Source organism: Balaenoptera acutorostrata, chromosome 13, assembly GCF_949987535.1.
Source record: "Balaenoptera acutorostrata chromosome 13, mBalAcu1.1, whole genome shotgun sequence".
NCBI classification, from domain to species: Eukaryota; Metazoa; Chordata; class Mammalia; order Artiodactyla; family Balaenopteridae; genus Balaenoptera; species Balaenoptera acutorostrata.
In genome coordinates, this window is record NC_080076.1 from 59,425,273 (window position 1) to 59,443,463 (window position 18,191).

An 18,191-nucleotide genomic window follows, 5' to 3' on the forward strand; every position below is an offset into this window, starting at 1 on the left:
CCTGAGGGTGTGGCCTGTGACTGTCTACCAGCCTCACTAAATGTCTTTTTGAGTGCTTGTTTAGGACACTCACACAGCGGTTCTGGCTGCCTGAGATGCTCTTCCTTTCATCCCACACAGCTGTCTCTGTCTCATCCAAGTCTAAGTTTAAATATTACTCAGACAGATTTTTCCTGGCTAACTAATCTTAGCATGTCTAACTGCCAACTACTACACACACACACACACACACACACACACACACACACACACACGCACATGCACAAATGTACACACCATTTGTTCTATATCAGGATCCTAGATTCATTTCCCTTATCTCCCTTTCCTCAATTTAGTATTTCATAGTTATTTGATTACCCGGTTAGTGCTACACTGGTATCACCATAAGGGCAGAGCCTGTGCCTGTTTAATTATCACAGTGGTCACAGTGCCTAGCATGGTTTTAGCTCTACAGCAGCCATTCGAGAAACACATGTTGAATGACTATACCAAGCTCTATGCTAAATTCTTTGCCTGAATTTGTCTCACTTAATCCTGAGATAGATGCTGTTATTGCTCTCGTTCTAAAGGCACAGCAAATGAGGCACAGAGAGGTTAAGTGGTTTTGCAAAGGTCACACAGCCAGTAAATGGTAGAGCTAGAATTTAAACTCAAGTAAGAAGGATAAAAAAAGCTAAGTGTGACTGACTGCACAGCATAACGTTTTCTCTTTTCACAAACACAGAAGGCAATGACCTGGGCCTTGCCGTCCCTGTGGCACTAGGAGGACAATGACCAGTGGACCCTCCCAAAGGCCAGGACACTGGAATGTGGGCCAAAATCAGTTTCTACTTCTCAGATGGGGGGATTTTTCAGTCCAAGGATGTAGTTTGTTGATGACAGTGTAGAGGTTCCCGATGGCACCTGGGGTCTACGTGGGGACAGACTACACAGATGAGGATGAGGTAGAGCTCCATGGGATTCAGGGATATTTTGGTACAGCTTAAAAAACAAACCATTGGATACTTTTTTTTGTTTTTAATTGCCGTACTGCAGCAGCGTTCCATATCCCAATCCCAAAGCTCAGACCTTTCTTGAATGAGGTGGCAGGTGGGCTGAGGCCTTAGACTCACAGTCTATTTAAACTTTAGGCATCCCCTCCCTCCCATACGAGTACTCTCCTGTGCTCTCACTCTCTCAACCGGAGGCAGCATCTTCCATCTACTCTAGAAGTCGGTGAGTGATCCTTAACTTGCCTGACTTTACTTTCTAAATATTTCTTAGACTTACCAGGTACCTTCCATTCCTATCACCCCTGCCCTAATCAAACCCTCATTCTCTCTCACGTGGACTATTGCCATAGCATCGTAACTGGTCTTCTGTTTTCACATCCATCTCCTTATTTACATTCACTGGCTTTCTAGGCATCTCTTTCACAACCACTCACCTCCATTTTCACAATAGGAAAGCAGTCAGTGTGTCCATAAATGGGTGTGGCTGTGTCAATAAAACTTTATAAAAACAGGTAGTAGGCCAGATTAACGCCTGATTTACCACACACTTACCAGAATTATCTATAGAGAACGCCACACCAACCACATACTATGTCACTCCTCTCCAAAGGGAAAAATAAAACTTTTGATAACGCACGCTGTCTATAAAAGATCCATACTTCTGAAGGTGGCCTGCAGGCGGCATCTGGCCTCTGCCTCTGTCTGTCTTTATATCTCACCACTCCCTGCTGTGCTGTCCCACTCCTGCGATACAGAACTGTGTCTGGTTCCCCGCACACAACTCTTGTTCCCTGACGTTCCTAGTCTGACATCTTTATCCATGTGCTTCCTCCTGCCCAGAATGACCTACTCACCTTTCCTCTTCACTTGGCTAATTCCTACTTATTCCTACAGAGAAGACGCAGGCCTCCTTCTGGAAGCATTCCGCTGTCCACACAGGATTTGGTGCCGTCCCCTGCTTCCCAAGAGTCCCTGTTCATCTCTATCATTGTTAGTACAGCACTGGGTTATCATTATCTGCTTGTCTCCCCCATGAACTATGAGTTCCTCAACAGAAGTTTTTCTGTGTCTTATCCGCCTTTCAATCCAATGCCCAGAGTTTTCTTAGCACATAGTAGAAACTGTACACACTTTAAGATATTTATTAAATGCATGCATGTTTGAATGAAAGCAATGAACTAGTTTGATTTTAAAAAGAGACTGTATAAATGGAACAGGGCTTGAATACTATCATTGTGCCACACACATCTTTTGTTTTATATATATATGTACACACACACACATATATATACATACCTCAGGTCTGAATCCCATCTCCATGGCAAGATTATCCGTTCCAGAAAGTTTGTATGGGCTTCTTTCATGCCCCTCAGAGGCTGTGGTTCTGGGCCCATTCTGGGAATCATGGAAACACTTTTTCACTTTTAAACTAATATAATTTATTCCAAAGATCAGGTTTTAATATGAGCATTTAAATGCCAAACCAAACAGGAAATTACTGTTACTTTCTAAAATACTTTTTCTAAATAAACTTATATCTCATCCACTTTCTGTGTGAGATTTTGTGCTTAAGAAAAGCAACATCTTTTGTTTATCCTGTCTTTAGGATAACATCCTTATTTCTATTTTTGGATGAACATTTGTTGATCATTTTATCACATGATAAGAATATATATTGAAAATACAACTTGAGTTCATATGACCAACTAGAAAAAAGCCATGTAGAATAGAAGAAAGAAAAGTTAGGAGTCAGACAGATGTGCTTTTGCAAATCTAGTCATGAGAATTTAAGCACATTTTCTAAATGCTAAAACAGAAAAATTAATAGCCAGCACATAGGGTTTGAAAGAAAATTGAGTGATATAACAAATGATAAAACACAATCTTGCCCAATGAACAGCAACTAGAGGCAGCAACTAGAGAAGCAGCAGTAGCCGTAACAGAGGTAGTAGTTTTTCTTATTAAATATCAACTTTTATGACCTGGCTTAAGTCCAAAAATCTACGTAGTATTTTCCTCTGCACAAAGCTGCTTCTTAGAGAAATGAGTTGAAAATAAATGAGTGTGAAATCCCTTTAAAATGGTATGGGAAAATAATGTTTAAGATTATTCATTAAGCTGTACACCTGAAACATTCTAAATCAACTATACGTCAATTTAAAAATTTTTTTAAAGATTATTCGTTAAATATTCATCTGACACATCTTTGCTTAACACCTATGAAATGCATAGCAGAAGGTTAATCACTGTGGAAGGTATAAAAATAAGATAGGATCCCTGCCCTCAAGAACCTTCCATTACTAGGGACATCCCTGGTGGTCCAGTGGTTAACACTTCGTGCTTCAGATGCAGGGGGCACAGGTTCGATCCCTGGTCGGGCACTAAGATCTCACATGCCACTCGGCGCAGCCAAAAAAGAAAAAAAAAAAAAAAAATAGGAAGTTTCCGTTCTAATAAAGGAGAGACACACGTATAAACCATGATATTGCAAGCCAGAATAGGATTAAATGCCAAGCAACAGTGTAAAGAAAGACCAAAGAATTCAAACAATGGACAGATTACTTCCAACTTTACAGAAATGAGCTTTTTTTTTTTTTCTCGAAATGAGTTTTATATAAGTTAAAATTAGAGAATCACGGGCAAAAAAATGTGTAAAGATAAACCTTAATGGACAAATACCCATAGACATACGAGCCTCTGTCCATGGAAAAGCACTCATTTGACCCTGGTACTGAGATTTGAGATTTTAAATGAACAGCCGCTCCAACACTTAGGGAAAATCGACACACTGCCAATATTTTCACATACATGTACTTTTGAATAACATAACATTATTGCCCACTAAATCTGTATGTACCCTGCACACATGCATATACAAACAATGTGTGTATTATATTATCAAGACTACTCTGGGACTTCCCTGGTGGCACAGTGGTTAAGAATCTGCCTGCCAATGCAGGAGACACGGGTTCGAGTCCTGGTCCGGGAAGATCCCACATGTCGCGGAGCAACTAAGCTCGCATGCCACAACTACTGAGCCTGCGCTCTAGAGCCTGTAAGCCACAACTGCTGAGCCTGCGAGCCACAACTACTGAAGCCCGCGTGCCTAGAGCCCATGCTCCGCAACAAGAGAAGCCACCGCAATGAGAAGCCCGCACACAACAAAGAGTAGCCCCCACTTGCCACAACTAGAGAAAGCCCATGCACAGCAACGAAGACACGATGCAGAGAGATTGGTTCAAGATGCTGGAGTAGAAGGACGTGCTCTCACTCCCTCTTGCAACAACACCAGAATCACAACTGCTGAACAATCATCGACAGGAAGACACTGGAACTCACCAAAAAAGACACCCCACATCCAAAGACAAAGGAGAAGCCACAATGAGATGGTAGGAGGGGCACAATCACAATAAAATCAAACCCCAAACTGCTGGGTGGGTGACTCACAAACTGGAGAACACATACCACTGAAGTCCACCCACTGGAGTGAAGGTTCTGAGCCCCACGTCAGGCTTCCCAAGCTGGGGGTCTGGAAACAGGAGGAGGAATTCCTAGAGAATCAGACTTTGAAGGCTAGCAGGATGTGACTGCAGGACTTTGACAGGACTGGGGGAAACAGAGACTCCACTCTTGGAGTGCACACACCAAGTAGTGTGCTCATCAGGACCTAGGGGAAGGAGCAGTGACCCCACAGGAGACTGAACCAGACCTACCTGCTAGCTTTGGAGGGTCTCCTGCAGAGGCGGGGTGTGGCTATGTGTCACCATGAGGACAAGGACACTGGCAGCAGAAGTTCTGGGAAGTACTCCTTGGCGTGAGCCCTCCCAGAGTCTGCCATTAGCCCCACCAAAGAGCTCGGGTAGGATCCAGAGTTGGGTCGCCTCAGGCCAAACAACCAACAGGGAGGGAACCCAGCCCCACCCATCAGCAGACAAGTGGATTAAAGTTTACTGAGCTCTGCCCACCAGAGCAACACCCAGCTCTACCCACCACCAGTCCCTCCCATCAGGAAACTTGCAAAAGCCTCTTAGATAGCCTCATCCACCAGAGGGCAGACAGCAGAAGCAAGAAGAACTACAATCCTGCAGCCTGTGGAACAAAAACCACATTCACAGAAAGATAGACAAGATGAAAAGGCAGAGGGTTATGTACCAGATGAAGGAACAAGATAAAACCCCAGAAAAACAACTAAATGAAGTGGAGATAGGCAACCTTCCAGAAAAAGAATTCAGAATAATGATAGTGAAGATGATCCAGGACCTCGGAATAAGAATGGAGGCAAAGATCGAGAAAATGCAAGAAATGTTTAACAAAGATCTAGAAGAATTAAATGAAATGAAGACTACACTAGAAGGAATCAATAGCAGAATAACTGAGGCAGAAGAACGGATAAGTGACCTGGAAGACAGAATGGTGGAATTCACTGCTGCGGAACAGACTAAAGAAAAAAGAATGAAAAGAAATGAAGACAGCCTAAGAGACCTCTGGGACAACATTAAACGCAACAACATTCGCATTATAGGGGTCCCAGAAGGAGAAGAGAGAGAGAAAGGACCAGAGAAAATATTTGAAGAGATTATAATCGAAAACTTCCCTAACATGGGAAAGGAAATAGCCACCCAAGTCCAGGAAGTGCAGAGAATCCCACACAGGATAAACCCAAGGAGAAACACGCTGAGACACATAGTAATCAAAGTGGCAAAAAATAAAGACAAAGAAAACTTATTGAAAGCAGCAAGGGAAAAATGACAAATAACATACAAGGGAACTCCCATAAGGTTAACAGCTGATTTCTCAGCAGAAACGCTACAAGCCAGAAGGGAGTGGCATGATATACTTAAAGTGATGAAAGGGAAGAACCTACAACCAAGATTACTCTACCCAGTAAGGATCTCATTCAGATTCAATAGAAAAATCAAAAGCTTTACAGACAAGCAAAAGCTAAAAGAATTCAGCCTCACCAAACCAGCTCTACAACAAACGCTAAAGGAACTTCTCTAAGTGGGAAACACAAGAGAAGAAAACGGCCTACAAAAACAAACCCAACAAAATTAAGAAAATGGTAATAGGAACATACATATCGATAATTACCTTAAACGTGAATGGATTAAATGCTCCAACCAAAAGACACAGGCTTGCTGAATGGATACAAAAACAAGACCCATATATATGCTGTCTACAAGAGACCCACTTCAGACCTAGTGACACATTCAGACTGAAAGTGAGGGGATGGAAAAAGATATTCCATGCAAATGGAAATCAAACGAAAGCTGGAGTAGCAATACTCATATCAGATAAAATAGACTTTAAAATAATGTTACAAAAGACTAGGAATGACACTACATAATGATCAAGGGATCAATCCAAGAAGAAGATATAACAATTATATATGTACCCAACATAGGAGGACCTCAATACATAAGGCAAATGCAAACAGCTATAAAAGAGGAAATCGACATTAACACAATAAGAGTGGGGGACTTTAACACCTCACATACACCAATGGACAGATCATCAGACAGAAAATTAATAAGGAACACGAACTTTAAATGACACAATACACCAGATAGATTTAATTGATATTTATAGGACATTCCATTCGAAAACAGCAGATTACACTTTCTTCTCAAGTGCACACTGAACATTCTCCAGGGTAGATCACATCTTGGGTCACAAATCAAGCCTTGTTAAATTTAAGAAAATTGAAATCATATCAAGCATCTTTTCTGACCACAATGCTATGAGATTAGAAATCGATTATAGGGAAAAAAATGTAAAAAACACAAACACAGGGCTTCCCTGCTGGCACAGTGGTTAGGAATCCGCCTGCCAATGCAGGGGACACGAGTTCGAGCCCTGGTCCGGGAAGATCTCACGTGCCACGGAGCAACTAAGCCTGTGCGCCACAACTACTGAGCCTGCACTCTAGAGCCCACGAATCACAACTACTGAGCCCACGAGCCACAACTACTGAGCCCGTGTGCCACAACTACTGAAGCCCACGTGCCTAGAGCCCGTGCTCTGCAACAAGAGAAGCCACCGCAATGAGAAGCCCACGCACCGCAGGGAAGAGTAGCCCCCACTCGCCACAACTAGAGAAAGCCCGTGCGTAGCAATGAAGACCCAACGCAGCCAAAAATAAAATAAATAAAATAAATAAATTTATAAATAAATAATAAATTTAAAAATTTTTTAAAAAAACACAAACACATGGAGGCTAAACAACACGTTACTAAATAACTAAGAGATCACTGAAGAACTCAAAGAGGAAATCAAAAAATACCTACAGACAAATGACAATGAAAACACGATGATCCAAAACCTATGGGATGCAGCAAAAGCAGTTCTAAGAGGAAAGTTTATAGCTCTACAAGCCTACCTCAAGAAACAAGAAAAATCTCAAATAAACAATCTAACCTTAACCTAAAGGAACTAGAGGAAGAAGAACAAACAAAACCCAAAGTTAGCAAAAGGAAAGAAATCATAAAGATCAGAGCAGAAATAAATGAAATAGAAACAAAGAAAACAACAGCAAAGATCAATAAAACTAAAAGCTGGTTCTTTGAGAAGATAAACAAAATTGATAAACCATTAGCCAGACTCATCAAGAAAAAGAGGGAGAGGACTCAAATCAATAAAATTAGAAATGAGAAAGGAGAAGGTACAACAGACACTGCAGAAATACAAAGCATCCTAAGAAACTACTACAAGCAACGCTATGCCAATAAAATGGACAACCTGAAAGAAATGGACAAATTCTTAGAAAGGTATAACCTTCCAAGACTGAACCAGGAAGAAACAGAAAATATGAACAGACCTATCACAAGTAATGAAATTGAAACTGTGATTTAAAATCTTCCAACAAACAAAAGTCCAGGACCAGATGGCTTCACAGGTGAATTCTATCAAACATTTAGAGAAGAGCTAAAGCCCATCCTTCTCAAACTCTTCCAAAATACTGCAGAGGAAGGAACACTCCCAAACCCATTCTATGAGGCCACCATCACCCTGATACCAAAACCAGACAAAGATACTACAAAAAAAGAAAATTACAGACCAATATTACTGATGAATATAGATGCAAAAATCCTCAACAAAAAACTAGCAAACAGAATCCAACAACACATTAAAAGGATCATACACCATGATCAAGTGGGATTTATCCCAGGGATGCAAGGATTCTTCAGTATACGCAAATCAATCAATGCGATACACCATATTAACAAATTGAAGAAGAAAAACCATATGATCATCTCAATAGATGCAGAAAAAGCTTTTGACAAAATTCAACACCCATTTATGATAAAAACTCTCCAGAAAGTGGGCATAGAGGGAACCTACCTCAACATAATAAAGGCCATATACAACAAACCCACAGCAAACATCTTTCTCAATGGTGAAAAACTGAAAGCATTTCTTCTAAGATCAGGAACAAGACAAGGATGTCGCCACTATTATTCAACATAGTTTTGGAAGTCCTAGCCACGGCAATCAGAGAAGAAAAAGAAATAAAGGGAATACAAATTGGAAAAGAAGAAGTAAAACTGTCACTGTTTGCAGATGACATGATACTATACATAGAGAATCCTAAAGATGCCACCAGAAAACTACTAGAGCTAATCAATGAATTTGGTAAAGTTGTATGATACAAAATTAATGCATGGAAATCTCTTGCATTCCTATACACTAATGATGAAAAACGTGAAAGAGAAGTTAAGGAAACACTCCCATTTACCACTGCAACAAAAAGAATAAAATACCTAGGAATAAACCTACCTAGGGAGACAAAAGACCTGTATGCAGAAAACTATAAGATACTGTTGAAAGCAATTAAAGATGATACCAACAGATGGAGAGATACACCATGTTCTTGGATTGGAAGAATCAATTTTGTGAAAATGACTATACTACCCAAAGCAATCTACAGATTCAATGCAATCCCTCTCAAACTACCAATGGCATTTTTTACAGAGCTAGAACAAATCATCTTAAAATTTGTATGGAGACACAAAAGACCCTGAATAGCCAAAGCAGTCTTGAGCGAAAAAAATGGAGCTGGAGGAATCAGACTCCCTGACTTCAGACTATACTACAAAGCTACAGTAATCAAGACAATATGGTACTGGCACAAAAACAGAAATATAGATCAACGGAACAGGATAGAAAGCCCAGAGATAAACTCACGCACCTATGGTCAACTAAACTATGATAAAGGAGGCAAGGATATACAATGGAGAAAAGACAGTCTCTTCAATAAGTGGTGCTGGGAAAATAGGACAGCTACACGTAAAAGAATGAAATTAGAACACTATCTAAAACCATACATAAAAATAAACTCAAAATGGATTAGAAACCTAAATGTAAGACTGGACACTATAAAACTCTTAGAGGAAAACATAGGAAGAACACTCTTTGACATAAATCACAGTAAGATCTTTTTTGATCCACCTCCTAGAGTAATGGAAATAAAAACAAAAATAAACAAATGGGACCTAACGAAACTTAAAAGCTTTTGCAAAGCAAACTACAAACAAGATGAAAAGACAACCCTCAGAATGGGAAAAAATATTTGCAAATGAATCAACGGACAAAGGATTAATCTCCAGAATATATAAACAGCTCATGCAGCTCAATATTAAAAAAACAAACAACCCAATCCAAAAATGGGCAGAAGACCTAAATAGACATTTCTCCAAAGAGGACATACAGATGGCCAAGAAGCACATGAAAAGATGCTGAACATCACTAATTATTAGAGAAATGCAAATCAAAACTACAATGAGGTATCACCTCACACATCATCAGAATGGACATCATCAGAAAATCTACAAACAACAAATGCTGGAGAGTGTGTGGAGAAAAGGGAACCCTCTTGCACTGTTGGTGGGAATGTAAATTGATACAGCTGCTATGGAGAACAGTATGGAGGTTCCTTAAAAAACTAAAAATAGAATTACCATATGACCCAGCAATCCCACTACTGGGCATATACCCAGAGAAAACCATAATTCAAAAAGCCGCATGCACCCCAATGTTCATTGCTGCTCTATTTACAATAGAGCAACCTATTGTATTTAGGAAGCAACCTAAATGCCCATTGACAAATGAATGAATAAAGAAGATGTGGTACATATATACAATGGAATATTACTGAGCCATAAAAAGGAACGAAATTGGGTCATTTGTAGAGACGTGGATGAATCTAGAGACTGTCATACAGAGTGAAGCAAGTCAGAAAGAGAAAAACGAATATCGTATATTAACGCATGTATGTGGAACCTAGAAAAATGGTACAGATGAACTGGTATGCCAGGCAGAAATTGAGACACAGATGTAGAGAACAAATGTCTGGACACCAAGGGGGGAAAGCCGTGGTGGGGTGAGGATGGTGGTGTGATGAATTAGGCGATTGGGATTGACATGTACACACTGATGCATGTAAAATGGATGACTAATAAGAACCTACTGTATAAAAAAATAAAATTAAAAAAAAAAAAAAAAAAAGACTTAGGATATGTAACATCCACATGCAATGCAGGGTCCTTGACTGGATCCTGGGACAACTGAGGAAATGTGAATATGATCTGGATATTAGATAATATAAGGTATTGTTGTCAATTTTGTTAAGTGTGATAAAGTTATTGTGGTTATGTAAACAGAAAAAGACTTTTTTAGAGATGCACACTAAAATATTTAGGGGAGAAATGTCTGCCATTAAAATATTCTTACAAAAAAACAGATGAAGCAATTATAGTCAAATGTTAATAAATGTTAACTATTAATCCAAAAAAAAAATCCAAAAAAAACCCCCAATGCAGCCAAAAATAAAAAATAAACAAGTAAATTTATTAAAAAAAGAAACAAAAAACTGCCCTGCCATGCAATTGCTTGTGCTTCCATTTACACTTTCCACCTTCATAAGCCTTGGAAAGGACAGTGTCCCTTCCCATAAATCCTGCTCTTTCTCTCCCTCAGCCTTACTTCTCCCCTGACAAGGAGCAACTTACTTGAGTGGTAAGTGGAGGAGAGAAACTGATACTTGATGACTCCACTCCTTCCTCTCTCTGCCTTTATTTAGGGAGCTGGCTGCCCACACAAAGCCTGTGTCCTCCTCTGTTCCCTGTGCGATCACGTCCTCAAGGATGATGTGGCCAAGTCTGCAATTTCTGTGCTCCTGTGACTCTGGTGGGTGCGTGAACCTCATTTTGGAATTCAGTATCACAAAGCCCATTTGCCTAAGCTGCTCAAAGCCACATTCTCCAGTATCAGAAGGTAAAGCTGATTTATTACTGGTAAAGTAATAAAAACTGTGTTTTAATCTACACCTGCCTGACTCCTTTGCCTCATCTGCTAAAAATGGGTTCACAGCTCCACCCAGCAAGAAGGGTCAAGTTCATCAGGCCCCCTCGAAAGCCAGTATGCTGGAGCACAAATTCAGGCTCAGATATTCTGTAAGAACTCTTCCAATTCCAAAACGAAGTCCAGGACTTACACTCCTGCCTGTCTGCTGGAGGCAGCCGAGATGGAGACAGGACATCATAGACTCACAGATTCTAGAAGTGGAAGGAAAATAAGATCGTCTGTTGACAGCTTTTCCGCGAGCAACCTGAAACCCAGAGAAGGAAGCCAACATGGCTCTGGCAGGACCAGCACTGGGACTCAGGCGTCCTGACTCCCACCCAGTCTGGTGAGAACTTTATCTGAGGAAAACCTCCGTTTTACTCAGCCTCACTCATTCCTGAAAGAGAGACAGAACAAACAGACTGTCTTCCAGAGCGTGTTTCTCCAAACAATCCCTACTTTTTCCCACGCATATATGTTGACTCATGACATCACAGAAAAAGAAGTGGGTATTTGGCCGCTGAAGGCAACATCACTCTTAAATACTTTTCTCTCTGTGATCTTTGCTCCATCAGAGAAAAAGCCTAATTTCCTGTAATCACCTAGGTAACTGAAGACATGTCAGCCGATGATTCATGATCACCAACCTCAAAAGAGCCCTTAACATTGTTTCCTCTGTCGGTGACTCTGTCACTCTTGCAACTGCTCTAAGCCCCAGACAGGCATCTCCCGCACTCACAGGTGGTCCTTCCTCCTTCTCGGGCATGCTGAAGACCCCAGACAGCAATGCCCTCTCCTCCCACATCCACCTGGCCAAACCCAGCTGTATGTGTGCCCAGCCCCTCCTTCTTCCCTCCAGTTACAGCAGACATGTACCCTTCAACCCACCTCCGGCCACTCTTCCCATCATGCTCAGATCCCACGCCCCTCCCACCTTCCCAGGTAAAATGCCACCATCAGTTCTCTCTCCCCTCTCCTGTTTGCTCTGCTGGTCTCTCTCATCTGGATCCTGCCCATCGACATTTCAGCTCGAATCTCTTCCAAACAAAAACAGAAAATACGCCCTCTCAGTGCCACACCCACTTCCACTGTGACCACATTCAGGGCCAGGTCAGATCACTCAGAGGACTAAGTGCTGAGGTACTCTTTCCCACATGTAAAGCAAACAGTAAAACAACGCACAGAAAGCCCGATAGAACTATGAGTTTTTGGTAACGACTCCTTTAGCTCATTGTTTCCAATTGTCAAGCACTAAATTCTCTCCACATTTGTTCTGTTGTGCTGCTCCTACTCCGCTACGAGCTTTGCCTTAAGCACATACTCAATCTGCTCAATGGGTAATCCAGAATTTGCCCATTCTCTCTTATATTCACAACCAAAGGAACTGGATTTTCTATAACTTGCCGTCTTCCTCATTTCTCCTCCCACCATTACATCAATCTGGTTTCTGCCCTAAGCACTCCACCAGAAGGCCTATTACTGAGCATCTAAGGCCTGTCACTGACTTCTAAGCATCTAATGGGTATCTCTCAGTCCTCATCTTATTCCACCTTTCAGTAGATTTTGAGCCTACTGGCCTCTTGCTTTTCTTTTTGAACTACTCTTTTTTCATAGCTTTTGTGCGTCTGGTTTTTCTCCTCCTTGTCTGACTGCTCCCTCCTCTATGAGCCTTTAAAAGTTAGAGAACCTAAGGGCTTTTTCTAGATCCTCTTCTGGTTTTACTTTATAGGCTTTCTCCAGGCAATGCCATCCAGTCCTACGGTTTCAGCTACCATGAATTTTTAGGAGAACTCTACAATTTATCATTCAAACCAGAGCATTTTTTCAGAGTAAAGGAGGGGTACTATTAGCAATTATGCCCAGACTGTGCAGGGCCAACTTGAATACACGGTCACCCTATCTCTATGCCAATGAGCCCCAAGTGTGCTTCCCCAGTGAAAACCTCTCCTCTGAGCTCCAGACTCAAAGACCGAGTTGCCCACTCACTATATGCACTTGGATTCATTAATCCACGCTTTTAACAAATACTGAGAATCTACTACAGGTCGAGCACTGTTGCAGGAACTGATGATACAACAGTGAACAAAGCAGACACAGCTCCTGTCCTCATCACGCTTCAGTTCTCTTTGGGGAGAGAGGAACGAAAGCACAAACGTATAAAAACAGACATTTTTCACCAGGAAGAATGCTATGGAGAAAAATTAAGTGGGAGAAGGGGATAGGGAGTGTTGGGAAGAAGATGGAACACACGCTATTTAGTGTGATCAGATAAGGCCTCGCTGAGAAGGTGATGTTTGAGAAAAAGCCTGAAAAGGGTAAAGAAGCAATGAAAGCGGACATCTGAGCAGAGGGAACAAAAGGTGCAAAATCCTGTAAGTGGCAATGTGCGCGGCACCCTCGAGAAACAGTGATGGTACCACGTGGGTCAGGCTGAGAGAACAAGGGGGAGAGCAGGGAGATAGATCAGAATGCTAACAGGAAACCTAGAGTGCACAGGGCCTTGGAGGCAACTGTAAGGATTCTGGCTCTTACTGCTCTTACTCTGAAGAAATGCGAAGCCACTGGAGGGTTCTGAGCAGAGGAATGACACGATCTGACTTGTGTTTTTAAAATGCTGCACTGGGCGTGGGGCTGGGAGTAGAAGCAGGGGGCCCAGTTAGGAGGCCGGCACGGTAATCCAACGGGACAGTTATGGCAGCTCTGACCAAGTATTAACTGTGAACCTGGTAAAAGGTGATCAGATTCCATACACATTTTGAAGATGGAGCCAAGAGAATTTGCTGATGGTTGGATATAGTGTTTGAGAAGAAAAACGGAAGTCAAGGATAACCCCCAGGTTTTTGGCCAGGGTGACTAGAAAGATGACGCTTCCGTTTTCTCAGATGGAGAAAACTTCAGAAGGAGCAGGTCCAGAAATGAGGAGCAGAAACTCACTTGGGAACATGTTAAATCTGAGACATGCATTAGACATCCAAGAGGAGCTCTTAAGTAACCAGCTGGATATACAAGTCTAGAGCTCAGGGAGAGGTCTAGGCTAGAGATAAAAACTAGGGAGTTTGCAGATCTATACATGGTACTTAAAGCCACACACCTGGACAAGATCACTAAAGAAGTGGAGGTAGAGGAGAGGTCCAAGAAACGAGATCCGGGCACACAGGGAGGTGAGGAAGAACAAGGAAAGGAGACTGGGAGGAGCATCTGGAGGATGGGAGTAAAACCAAGAGAATGTGATACTTGAAAACCAAGAGAAGACAGTTGCAAGGTGGAAAGAGTGATTTGCTAACAAATTGATCTTTGGCATTGATACTAAATGCTACCAATAGGTCCAATAAAATGAGGGTTGAAATTGACATGGAGGTCACAGTGACCTTGATACACTCAGGATGAGTAAAGTACCAAGTATGAAAGTCTGATTAAAGTGGATGGAGAATTAGAGGAGATAATACAGAGACAGTGAATACAAACAACTCGTTTGAGGAGTTTCACTGTTAAGAGGGGGAAAGAAAATGGACATGAGCCAGAGAGAAAAGTGAGGTCAAGAGAAGATTTTGGTGGAAGAGAAGAGTGATGATGCAGGGGAGAGAGGAGAGAATTTCTGAGTGTTGCCCTTGCCCTTGGGTGGTCCCATCCTAGGAGGAAATGGGATCACAAGTGAAGAGGTTAGCCTTTGCTAGGGTAAGCTTAGTTCCTCTGTACTAAGAGAAGAAAAGGCACAAGAAATGATTACAGACACCTAGAGGCGGGTAGACGTGATGGCGGGAGTTCATGGACATTCTCTTCTGATTGCTTCTGTTTCTCAGTGCGGCGGGATGCAAGCTCATCCGCTTAGAGTGAGAAGTGGAGAAGAAAGATTTGCGGTGTGGTCAGTATGAAACAATCACCAAGGAGAGTTGAAGAGTGAGTACTAGTGAAAGCCAGTATGATTTTCAGGCAGCATTATGGGTATGTTTGATATTAATGCTCATATAAATTGAGCCCATTCAGCATGGCTTTGTGTTTTTCTCCAGAATGAGGGCAGGTAAGGAGCAAGTAGAGAACTGAATTTAAGTAGGATTGCGTTTTCTCCAAGAAGAGAGAATGAAGCAAGAGAAGGTCAAGGGAGTCGAGCATGTATGCAAAGAGGTGATGATAATGATGCTACGGAAGGAACAGAAATTGAATAAAGTGGTCAATGAGAGCAGAAAAGAGTGAGAAGCCATGAAACCATGAGAGATCAATAGATTATAGGTACTGGTGGGAAAAGCAACACTGGAGTAGTGGTACTAAAGAGAGTGAGATGGAAACATAAGAACTGGTGGTAATAGGGTGATTGGAATTGACATTAAGGAGGGCTACAGTTATTAGTAATGGCAGGCCCAACATGTCCAAGATAAACCTATGATCCTCTTCCAGCATTTCCTATCTTAGTAAATGAAGTCACCAAGCTTTTCCTTTGCTGCATGCAATGCATCACTACACCTTGTCCATTTGACCCCTTATAGAATTCCCAAAGCTGTCTGCTTCTCTCTTTTCACCTGCTACTCTGCAAATCCAAGCTACCATCATCCCTTGCTTGGACAATTGTAACAGCCTTTTGGTTGGTCTCCTCACATCTGCTCTGACCCCAACTATAGCCAGAGTAATCTCTTCAAAACAAATAATCATGTGCCCTATTAATTAAAACTTCAATGGCTTTCTATTGTTCTTAGGGTGAAGACCAAGATTTGTAACGTAGCCCACTGGGCACCTGCACTGTCTAGTCACCGCCTCCTTCTCCAGCCTTATCTTGTACTGTTCTCCCTTTCACTCTGCGCTCTAGATATGCTGGGATTTTTGTCTTCAAATATACCATAATTCCTCTGAGACCAGAGACTCTGCCAATTGCCTTTGTGAAAATCCCCATCTCCTCCCTAGTTAATGCCTTCATGTCCTTCAGATTTCAACTTAAGTGCCCTTTCTTCAAGGCCCACTTCTCTGACTACACAGTGACAACTGGGGTCCCCTGTCATAATTTTTCTTTTACTATGCTGCCCCAGTTTTCTTTAATCATGGATCACGAACTCCAGAATAGCAACAACTGTATCTGTTTTTATTCATTGTTGTGTCCTAGTGCCTAGGACAATCTGACACATAATTCTGTCCTTTAAAGGACCACTTAACCTTGTTAAACTGATAGTCATATAGGCCATATTATTGCCTCTGCTATTAAAATCTTGAATTCAGTGAACTCCTTAATGCTTTGCTTCCCACACGGAAAGCTCTGAAAATTCAATAAAACCATCCCTCCCACCAAAAATGCCAAAATTCATTTAAATATTGTATAAAGCTTTGAAACCAACAAATGGTCTCTGATAAATACTCTGCCATTTATAATCGCTTTGGTAAAGACATGGTCTTACTTGTATCATCAACTTTCTAATTTTTGATCGCTTCCAAAATGCTTTCACGTGCATTACTCAATTGATTCCCCTAACAAATCTATAAAGGTTGGTGAATATAGCTGGGGTTCCAGACACGCTGACAAATGACCAAAAGAGACTGTTACCTTAGTATGGGGCCCACGTCAAAACAAAGTCCATTCATTCCAGGAGGCAGGAGGACTATCTCCTAAGGATATCTGCAAGAAAAATATACCCATTTAAAATGCTATTTCAATTCCACAGGTTATCCATTCATCAAGCCCCTGTAGGATGTGTCTCACAAGTCTTTTTAGTGTGACATCAGGGGACATCTCACTTCCTGACTCACAGTTTGAGTCACTGTAAATGATTCCCCCAAAGAGAGCAAACAAGTGATAAAGGTACATGCTGGACAACAAAAACAACCATTTATTAGACAGTCACACTGTCCCTTGTCGTAATTGCTTTCAGCAGTTTGAAATATATTCTCATTAACCCCACACAGATAGGGACATGGTTCTGCATTTACTTGCCTAAAGGAAGTAACTATTTTGAAATATTCCTGATTTAACTTCTTTTTTTACAAGAATTGTGAGTCAAATAAAAAACAACATTCAGATGAGTTCTCTCACAAACGCTCACTTTTGTTTAGGCCATTTCTTCAAACGTCTTCAAGTTTTATTCTAAAATGATCAAATTTCTACATAGCTGATTTTATGTGTCAACCTGGCAAGATCATGGTGACTAACTGTTTGGTCAAACATCTGGTTTTCAAGTCGCTGTGAAGGTATTTTTTGGATGTGACTGACATTTAGAATCATTGACTTTACAGTGAGCAGAGGGCTTCCCTGGTGGCGCAGTGGTTGAGAATCCGCCTGCCAATGCAGGGGACACGGGTTCAAGCCCTGGTCCGGGAAGATCCCACACGCCACGGAGCAACTAAGCCCATGCGCCACAACTACTGAGCCTGCGCTCTAGAGCCCGCGAGCCACAACTACTGAGCCTGCGTGCCACAACTACTGAAGCCTGCGTGCCTAGAGCCCGTGCTCTGCAACAAGAGAAGCCACCACAATGAGAAACCCGGGCACCAAAACAAAGAGTAGCCCCTGCTCGCCACAACTAGAGAAAGCCCGCACACAGCAACGAAGACCCAACACAGCCAAAAATAAATAAATAAAATAAATCTTTAAAAATACTCTTTAAAAAAAAGTAAAATAAAGTGAGATTATCCTCCATGACACAGGTGGGCCTCATTCAATCAGTTGAAGGCCTCAGGAGCAAATGCTGAAGTTTCCCAAAGAAAGAGTTCTATCTCCAGACGACAACACAGAAATTCTGCCTGCGCTTTTATCTCAGACTCAGAACTGCAACATCAACTCTTCCCTGAATCTCCAGCCTGCCAGGTTGCCCTACAGGTTTTGAACTTGCGAGTCCCCCAGTGGCAAAATTCACCCCCCCGCCCCAAATTTAATAAATTTAA

The 18,191-nt window shown here is 41.7% G+C and overlaps 1 protein-coding gene across 2 annotated transcripts in view; it reads right to left on the minus strand.

The window, feature by feature from the left end:
- The window catches only part of AKAIN1 (A-kinase anchor inhibitor 1), a 78,077-nt gene that overhangs the window by 57,436 nt on the left and 2,450 nt on the right, over window positions 1-18,191 (minus strand). The window contains exons 2-3 of one of the 2 annotated variants that reach the window (XR_009005105.1): window positions 16,858-16,929; window positions 2,289-2,387 (exon numbers count right to left, since the gene is read on the minus strand). The gene's annotated coding sequence lies outside the window, so the exon portion shown is untranslated. The remainder of the gene's footprint in view (window positions 1-2,288; window positions 2,388-16,857; window positions 16,930-18,191) is intronic. The other variant, XR_009005106.1, reaches the window with a different exon arrangement.